This window comes from Vigna radiata, chromosome 8, assembly GCF_000741045.1.
Source record: "Vigna radiata var. radiata cultivar VC1973A chromosome 8, Vradiata_ver6, whole genome shotgun sequence".
NCBI lineage: Eukaryota > Viridiplantae > Streptophyta > Magnoliopsida > Fabales > Fabaceae > Vigna > Vigna radiata.
Window position 1 is genome coordinate 18,019,955 of NC_028358.1, and position 9,205 is coordinate 18,029,159.

General features: G+C 43.2%; 1 pseudogene; it reads right to left on the minus strand.

The window, feature by feature from the left end:
• Positions 1-2,014: 2,014 nt before the first annotated feature.
• LOC106770319 lies at positions 2,015-9,109 on the minus strand (annotated as a pseudogene).
• Positions 9,110-9,205: the final 96 nt, after the last annotated feature.

Genomic DNA, 9,205 nt, shown 5'->3' on the forward strand with positions numbered 1-9,205 from the left:
CTATGGATGAATGATATGAGGTGTACTAACCTTGTGGAGGGTGTACAAACCCTATGGATGAATGGTATGAGGATCAATAGGCTCGACGAGTGCCTTGAGGTGTGCTACCGTAGAAGAAACACTTGGATTCAGATATTTTTCGAAGAAACATTGGTAAATACTGAGCAAAACATTGGAGAGATTTAGATGTAAAGGTCGTGTTAACCTTTTTCACAGCTTCATTTTCCCCTTAAGGATTTTTGCAGAATTTTCTTTGCTTTCTTTGAGATGATGTTATGTTATGATGGTGCATGATTGCATAGGCATATGAGCCATTGGTTTCGTTCTTCTCTTTTGTTCTCGCTCTCTCTTTCTTACATTTTTTTTTTGAAAATTCTATGCTTGGAATCCGTTGTCAACGTTGTCGTCAAACGCGATGTACATTCAAAACGCATTCACTGAAAATAATGTCAAGAAGCGGTGGGTTCTTTGATGGAAGGAAGAGAGCGTAACCAGGGGTTCAACTTCCCTCTAACGCTTTTTGCAATTCAAACTAGCTTGAGCCTGAGAAGGTGCAGGAGATGAGTATGAAAGGTAGATGGTTGGATGATTACCTGTGGGCAACATTAGCATTTGAATTTTTCTCACTTTGGGAGGTGTTGTTAGTATCTAAACAGGCATGGCTCGCAAGGGCTGCCCCAATTGTTGCGCATAGTAAACTTGATTTACAGAGGTGGAAAGGTTCGGGTAGGAAGGATTGCCCCAATTTGGCGATTCTTGATTGACGGGGATACTTCACATTTTTTGTCTTTTCTTTTTTTGATGTTTTTGTTTTCTTTCCTTTTGTTTTGGTGTTTTGTTTTGTTTTTTTTTTTTTGAGTGATTGTGTCATTCACCACATCATTTCATTTCAGGGTTAAATTCGTGAGAAAGATTAGGACAAACAGTCTTCAGTCATCGTGGACTTTTATTGGCTTGTACCGTGGCTAAAGGTCAAAGGGTTTTGAAAGAAATGGATAATGAAGGCCCAAATAAGTGTTTGGCAGTTAAATTGTTTCAACAAGAATCATTTGCAAGGTATCGAGTCAACTATCTCTAGAGATTTGAAACTTTGGGCATCCTTTTATTTTGATTGTTTGTTTTTTCTTCTTTTCTTCCCCTTTTTGGGTTGCTTGCTTCGTTCTCTCTGTTGTGTACTTCTTTGAAACTTTATTTTCTTTTCATTTCTTTTTCCTTTTTTTTTTTCAGAAATTCTCTCCTTGATTTTGGATGCCCTTGATGTACCCTTTAGGTTGACATCGATGTGCTAGTGATTCCTGTCAAGGGTGATGAAAACAATTATAATTTATGGCTCAAAAGGGGTGCAATTGGATAAACTTCTTTTGACGTTTGGGTAAAGAAAAATGGCCACACGTCACTCTGAATCATTGCTTGCCTTACTTTCTCGCGACTTTAACACTGAAATAAAAATCTGTAGTGGTGACACGTCGACCTCATTATTTTTCTTTCCCTTCTTTTTTATTTTTTTATTTATTTTTTATCTCCCCAATCAACAGATCGTTGGGGATGTGTACCATGATGAACACTGCCCCAAAATTATATTCATGACAATCCTTTGTTTTAATGGGAAACGAAAAGGTTGAGGGTTCAAGTAGTATGAATGCAGATGCTCTAGCCGGAAAAGAACAATGGTTACCCCCGAAACCTTGCATCAGGAGAAGACCCAACTTTGGTATTTTTCAAAATTTATTTTGCTTTTGCTTTTCAAAAGCACTATGCCCTTGACAACCTTATTGACAATGAATTCAACATGTGTCTTTTTCTTTTGCTTTTTCTCTTTTTTTTGTTTTTTTTTTGTTTTTTTTTTTGTTCACGACACCCACCAGGACCGAGCTAAACTGACTGAATATTCGCGTGATGCTTTTATTGACATTCGTTCAATTATTTTCGTTTTCATTCTTCTTTATTTACCTAAACAGCTCAGCACGACATGCAATAATTTCAGAAAGTATGAACAAAAATTAAAATGAAAATATGCGGTATTTATTGAATGAAATAACACAGATTACAACAATTTAAAAGGCAATGTCAATATTCGCTAACGGCAACTCCTATCACGGAATCATCATACATAAAACTTTTTGACCGCATCAGAATTAACCGATAACGGTAATTCCTCCCCGTCCATCCTTGTGAGAATTAATGCCCCACCAGAGAATGCTTTCTTCACCACAAATGGCCCTTCATAGTTTGGGGTCCACTTGCCTCTATGATCTTTTTGGATGGGCAAAATCTTCTTCAACACTAGTTCGCCTTCATGAAACTCTCTTGGGTGCACCCTTTTGTCAAATGCCTTTTTCATTCTCCTTTGATATAATTGTCCATGACACACCGTTGTTAACCTTTTTTCTTCGATAAGGTTGAGTTGGTCGGATCGGGTTTGAACCCACTCAGCTTCCTCTAACTTAGTTTCCATTAACACCCGTAAGGAGGGAATTTCAACCTCAAATGGAAGTACCGCTTCCATCCCATACACTAGCGAGAATGGCGTGGCCCCAGTTGATGTTCGTACTGATGTGTGGTATCCGTGCAAAGCGAAAGGAAGCATTCCGTGCCAATCCTTGTAGGTGACCACCATCTTCTGCACAATCTTCTTGATATTCTTGTTAGCAGCTTCTACTGCCCCATTCATCTTTGGACGATAAGGAGAGGAATTATGGTGGTGAATTTTGAACTCTTCACATAACTCCACCATCATCTGGTTGTTCAGGTTGGTGGCATTATCAATGATGATCTTGTTAGGGAGCCCGTATCTGCAAATCAACTCCTTCTTTATGAATCTAGTCACCACTTTTCTAGTTACGTTGGCATATGAAGCAGCCTCAACCCACTTGGTGAAGTAAACAATTGTGACTAGTATGAAACGATGTCCATTTGACGCCTTTGGCTCTATAGCTCCGATGACATCTATTCCCCACATTGAAAAAGGCCATGGTGCAGACAACACACGTTCAAGGTTACGGGCGGCACATTGATGTTATCTGCATACATCTGGCATTTCTCACACTTTCTCACGTGTATGCAGCAATCATTTTCCATGGCCAACCAAAAATAACCAGCTCTCAATATCTTCCTAGCCATTGAATGACCATTCATGTGTGTGCCAAATGTACCTTCGTGCACTTCTTTCAATATCAGCTCAGCTTCCTTTGCATCCACGCATCTAAGGAGAACCATGTCATGATTTCTCTTGTATAAGACTTCCCCACTTAAGATGAAGCTAACAGCCAACCTCCTCAACGACCTTTTATCGTTTTCCGACGCCTTGTTAGGATATTCTCGGGTCTTAAGATAATGTTTGATATCGAAATACCAAGGTTTCCCGTCTACTTCCTCCTCGATGAAATGACAATATGTCGGCTCTGCATGGCTCTTCATTTCAATCATTGGTAAGTCTGCGTCTTGGTCAACTTCGAACATTGATGACAAAGTAGCCAATGCGTCTGCTAATTGATTATCTTCTCGCAGTATGTGGTTGAATGTGATGGCATCGAAATACTCTATCAACCCCCTGATGTAAGCTTGGTAGGGAATCAATTTTGTATCCGTAGTTTTCCATTCTCCTTTCAATTGATGGATGACCAAAGTTGAATCTCCATACACATCCAAAATTTTTGCCTTAGACTCAATTGCTGCTCGAATACCCATGGCACAGGCTTCATATTCAGCGATGTTATTCGTGCAGCTAAAACACAACCTTGCCGTCATTGGTATATACTGACGCTCTGGGGAGATAAGCACTGCCCCTATTCCATGTCCCATCACATTCGAGGTTCCGTCGAATAACACTGTCCATGCTTTTTCGTTTCGGTCTTCTTTGTTTTCTTCAAATAACGCCATGATATCCTCATCGGGGAATTCAGGTTGCATTGGTTGATAATCACAAAGGGGTTGATGAGCCAGGTATTCTGCTAATGCACTACCCTTGACAGATTTCTGAGTGACATATACGATGTCGTATTCTGACAATAACATCTACCATCGAGCTATCCTTCCAGTAAGGGCAGGCTTTTCAAAAATATACTTGATAGGATCCATCTTGGATATCAACCATGTGGAATGACTCAACATGTATTGCCTTAAGCGATGAGCAGTCCATGCCAATGCGCAGCAAGTCCGCTCTAACGATGAATATCGTTGTTCGCAGTCTATGAATTTCTTGCTCAAGTAATATATGGCGTGCTCTCTTTTACCATCTTCATCATGCTGACCCAATACACAACCCATTGACTTGTCCAATACAGTCAAATACAAAATGAGTGGTCTTCTTGGTTCTGGTGGACGTAATATAGGAGGGTCCTGTAAGTATTGTTTGACTTTCTCAAAAGCAGCCCGACAATCCTCGTTCCACACCACAACCTAATTCTTTCGTAACAACTTGAACAGTGGTTCGCAAGTAGCGGTTAATTGGGAGATGAATCTAGCAATGTAATTCAATCTACCCAAAAAGCCTCGAACTTCTTTTTTCGTTTTAGGCGCAAGCATTTCCATTATCGCTCGCACTTTGTCGGGATCCACCTCTATCCCCTTCTGGCTGACAATAAAGCCCAACAACTTCCCGGATTTCACCCCAAATGTACATTTGGCGGGATTCAGCCTGAGCTTATACTTTCTCAATCTCTCGAATAACTTTCTCAAGCTGAGGATGTGTTCTTCTTCTGATTCGGACTTCGCAATCATGTCTTCCACATAAACTTCAATATCCTTGTGCATCATATCATAAAAAAGTGCCACCATCGCCCTTTGATATGTTGCCCCAGCATTCTTGAGTCCAAAAGACATCACCTTATAACAAAATGTGCCCCACAATGTAATAAAAGTCGTCTTTTCCATATCTTCCGACGCCATCTTGATCTGATTATACCCCGAGAAACCATCCATGAACGAAAACAGTGAATACTTGGCTGTATTATCAACTAGGGTGTCGATGTGTGGTAATGGGAAATTATCCTTTGGGCTTGCGCGATTCAGATCATGATAATCGACACACATCCGAACTTTACCATCCTTCTTAGGCACCGGTACAATGTTTGCTACCCATTGTGGGTATCTCGCCACAGCTAGGAACCCTGCATCGAATTGCTTCTGTACCTCCTCTTTGATCTTCAAGGACATTTTCGGTTTCATTCTTCTTAGCTTTTGCTTTACCGGTGGGCATTCCGGCTTCAGTGGGAGCTTGTGCTGCACAATATCTGTATCGAGGCCTGGCATGTCATTGTAGGACCAAGCAAACACATCCTTGAACTCCCTCAATAAGACACGCAATTTTTCTTTCACTTCTGCTTTTATGGTTGTAGCGATCTTCACCTCCTTTACCTCATCCTCATTCCCCAAATTGAGTACTTCAACATCTTCCTGGTGAGGTTTTATCTCTTTAAACTCTTGTTCCACTAGTCTTAACAGTTCAGGAGGGGGTTCCGGGTCATCATCACAATCATCTTCCGTATTATTGACAGGGCGCCCAAAATCAGGAATATCGACATAATTATTTTCAAAACACTCATTGTCACATCTGCATTATTTAAGTTTGTGAAAAAGAAATAAATAAACGAAACAATGATGAAGAATGCAAAATGATAATAAAACACAAACAAACACACTTTGATTATCACGCTGAGCATAAAAACTAAAATCATCAACCCGTAAGTCATGAATCCTAAAGCCCCGGGTAAAGCTATAGGATTAATTAAAATTATTACATCTCATTCAAATTAAGCATCACGGGTAAATCCAGCATCTTCCAGTTGTCGAGTCGTGCATCTGGGGAGCAGGCGCACACGAAACTTGAGCCTTCTGATCCATCTTCATCTCCCACGGCCGCTATGTGGCCAGTGTTAACCCAACCAGCGCTGCGAAAGCTCTCTTTGAGGTCACAGATACGAATTCTTCCCACCTTGGGCTCCCGTCTTTCCACCCGAGCCAGACCGCGCTCTCTCCTTTCTTCTATCAGCCTTCTCCTGTCCTCCTTGGTGGGCTTATATCCCAGGCCATACCTATTCTTGTTCTCGACGACCTCCAGAGGGAATGCTCGCCCCTATCCATACTTGCCTAAACCTTTCCCATGCATATAACCTTCATTCAGCATCACCTTGGCCATCATGATAGAAGCACGCGACATATGCGGGTTTACTAGGAATGGCTCCACATAGGTATTTCCCACGATCTCCAGAGATTGGAAAGCTGTCTCGAGAGCTTCCTCAGCTGCTTCAATATAACGGGTGGATGATGGTCCACTCACTAGGAGGTCCTCCTCTCCTGCCACTATCACCAGTTTATCTCCCATAACATACTTCAGCTTTTGGTGTAATGTAGAAGGCACAACTCCCGTAGAATGGATCCATGGACGACCCAGCAGACAACTATAGGCCGAGAGGATGTCCATGACTTGGAATGTCACTTGAAAGACACACGGACCGACTTGGACCGACAATTCTACTTCTCCCATCACTTCCCTTTTACTGCCATCAAAGGCTCTAACAATCATAGAGCCCGGCTTCATATGCATTCCATCACAGGGTAGCTTCTCCAATGTTGCTTTTGGCATGACGTTCAGGGAGGAGCCATTGTCCACCAAGACACGTGCTATCACATGATCCAGGAATTTCACAGAGACATAAAGGGCTTTGTTATGACCTCTCCCTTCAACAGGTATCTCTTCATCAATGAATGTGAGATAATTATTAGCAACGATGTTGCCAACAATGCCCTCGAACTTGTTCAGAGAAATACCTTGCTCCACATGAGCCTCACTGAGTATCTTCATCAACAACTTTCGATGGGAGGCAGAATGCATGAGTAATTCTAGCAAGGAGATCCGGGCAGGCATGCGGTTCAACTGTTCCACCACTTTGTACTCACTCTGTTGTATGAACTTTAGGAATTCACCAGCCTCTTCTTCAGATATTTCCTTCTTCTCCTCTTTGTCGGGGGTCTCTTCAGCCTCCACATTCTTCCCCTTCAAGAACTCCTTTGCTTTTGAAAGCCATTGTTGCTTCCCTATCATTGGTTCTTTCTCTCGCCAATGCTGGTGGTGTAAAGATTCGACCACTTCTGGTCATTCCACCAACGCCTGATATGTTCTCCACAGTCGGATTTGGATCCTTTCCCTCATCTAATGCAGTTGCCCCATACCTCCATGGGACGACTTTCTCGTTCTTATAAGGGAAGGGAGTTGGCACTCGGATGACAATAGACGGATTTCCTTCAGTTACCAAAGCAGGGGTGGTCCTAGTGAAATGGATCACCAAAGGTTCGGGCAAAGCCACATCAGATTCTCCACCAGTTTGTGCAAATACTTCTTCTTTTCTGATCTCGCGGCACACTTGCATCAGATTTCTATCAAGTAAGTCTTGCAAAATATTCTCAAATTTCATACATTCCTCAATAGAGTGTCCAGCCTCCGGATGGAGTGCACATGCTATACCAGATCATAATCGCCCTTCACTAGGCCCTTCTTCAACAACACTTCAAAGATAAATCTCCTAGAACTTCGGATTTCGCCCACATCTCTTATCAGGTCATGGTTTTCAACCTCGACGACATTCGTCGAGGAACTCCCGTGCCCGGACAATGGGTTAGTATCGACGCTGGGCTGGTCTTCTTGAAACTTTAACCAACCCGAGTCTATCAGAGCCTGAACCTTGTATTTGAGAGTCATACATCCTTCGGTCGAGTGACCAACGCCTCCCGCATGGTAACTACACCTGGCATTCGCATCATAACCCCTAGGGTATGGCAGCTATATAGGCTTCATCGGGCAAATGGCGACCAAACCCTTTTTGACTAGGTTAGGTAACAATTCAGTGTAGGTCATAGGGATTGGGGTGAACCTAACAAATTGATTTCCCCTTGGGTTGTTGTTGTGACCCACATTCAGATTTGGGCCCATGTTTGCGGCCGGTCTCGAAGCTTCGGTTGGGATATGCTGCGGTGGATAATACGCTTGTTGTTGTTGAGGCCTAGTTTGGTGAGCAAACGAGGCGTTAGCAGCATAAGGAGGTGGGTTTAAGTATGATCGATAATTAGGATTGGGAGCTCGTCCTCTCCACACAGGCATTACCGACGCTGCATGTACCTCCCCCTCTTTCTTCTTCCCCTGATTGAAGCTGGGCTTTTTGTAGTTTGCAGCTGCAGGTGGGCCATATGCTATCTTCCCGTTTTTCAAACCGATTTCTATCCTCTCACCAATTACTATGGTGTCAGCAAAATTTACAGATACATTCCCAACCATATGCTCATAAAATGGCGGCTGTAGTGTGTTTACGAACATCGACACCATCTCTTTATCAAACAACGACGGCTCAACTTGCACAGCTAACTCTCTCCATCATTGGGCGTACTCTTTGAAGGTTTCACTGTCCTTTTTTGTCATATTCTGTAGTTGCAGACGGTCCGGAGTAACGTGCATGTTGTACACGTACTGTTTCACAAAAGCGTCAGCCAGATCCGCCCAACAACGAATTCGGAACGGCTCCAGGTGGGTATACCAGTTGAAGGCTACCCCAGCCAAACTTTCCTAGAAAACGTGGATGAGTAGCTATTCATCATGAGCATACGCAGCCATCTTTCTACAGTACATGGTCACATGACTTTTAGGGCAAGTGTTACCCTTATACCTCTCAAACTCCGGCGCCTTGAACTTAGGCGGTATCTTCATGCCCGGAACCAAACTCAATCTGGCCGCATCTCCAAACTCATAACTCTCGACCCCCTCGACAACTCTCATTCTTGCCTCCAGACTCTCTATCCTACCCGTAGCTCCAACGAGGCTACTAAATCCCCCATCCACCGTGGCGTGCGGTGCAGCTCCGGCTGAAGAATCCTCCTTAGCAACCACATGCGGTACTGGGGTCACCCGTATTCCATCAGCTGTGTTCTTCTCATTCCCCACACTCGCCATGGGGGCCGACACTAAGACAGGTTCCTGAGTGCCGACTGGTGGTATATTGACAGTCGCGGGAAACGAGAATGAAGCGTGCTCAGCTTCTGAGTACTCTCCCACAGGACGAGTGTAACCCGGAGGTAAACCATACAGTGGGAAAGGAACTGATTGGCTCGCAGCGTTGAACATTGGGGGATAAGGGTGAGTGATGGGTGTCGCGACCCATACAAATTTGATTGCAATTTAGAAATGCAGTATAATGCTAGGGAATGACCCCTAGGTCGT